The 915-nt window shown below is 34.4% G+C and overlaps 1 protein-coding gene across 2 annotated transcripts in view; it reads left to right on the top strand.

The window, feature by feature from the left end:
- LOC119592995 overlaps window positions 1–915 on the top strand; it is a gene marked incomplete in the record, with an annotated part of 29327 nt that overhangs the window by 1016 nt on the left and 27396 nt on the right.

Raw genomic sequence — 915 nt, 5'->3', positions numbered from 1 at the left:
CACACAGTATATATACACATATTGATAGATTATTGTCCATGTAAGTGAATACAAAAAAATGAAACATTTTTACATGTGTATGTAGAGTAGAAGATAATTAATCCCAAATAGTTTTCCATTCTTTTCTGCTCAACAACTTCAGTACAGTTGGTATTTACCAGAAAAGTAACAGCACATGCAGGAAAAAAGTTGAGGTAATGCTGTTGCTCGAGTGACAAAATTAATGAAAGCTGTTTGTTCATTAAAGTCATCACTATGATATCCCTTGATTGGCGAGAATCAGGGATTAGGCAGAGGGGGCTGAAGGGAGAGGCGTCCCCTGATAAGAGAAAGTCAAAAGGGCTTTGCAATTATTCACTAAATGTTGTAGGGGAGTTTGAGGGGACAGATCTGTTGATGAAGATGAGGGAAATCGAGACGGCTCTTTCATATGCCAATAGGTCTTCCATTATTTTTTTTTCTATTTATTAGAAAAAAAATTTAGTAAGGAATATTTTTTGTTTTTGTTTTGTTGACAGTCTGTCATGTAATGATTGTTATTTTTGTATTAGATTTAGGGTTGATGTTCTACAAAGTTTTGTTTGTGCAGAGAAGTGTATATATACAAAAAAATGAGAGAATGATAATATCTGGTGAACTGTTCAGGTGTAGGTATTGGTTTTCAAAATGGGGTACTTTTTGCAATAAATTGGCTGTTTTGTTCCCAAAAATCACTTGAAACTTGCCACAATGTTGTGATGGAAGGCTAACAATTTGAAGTTTAACCCATAATTACTCCTTGTCATTCAGTCCCATGGTGCACGTGAAATCACCAAAAAATCATCTGCGTATTTTTCTAGGTACTTTTAAAAAGGTACCTGTGGTAGCTTTCATATTTGTTTTTTCTTTCTTGTTAATGGTATTGGCTGTGTGCTG

The sequence above is a fragment of the Penaeus monodon genome, chromosome 31 (assembly GCF_015228065.2).
Source record: "Penaeus monodon isolate SGIC_2016 chromosome 31, NSTDA_Pmon_1, whole genome shotgun sequence".
Classification (NCBI taxonomy): Eukaryota; Metazoa; Arthropoda; class Malacostraca; order Decapoda; family Penaeidae; genus Penaeus; species Penaeus monodon.
This window is presented reverse-complemented; position numbering and strand designations above follow the sequence as displayed.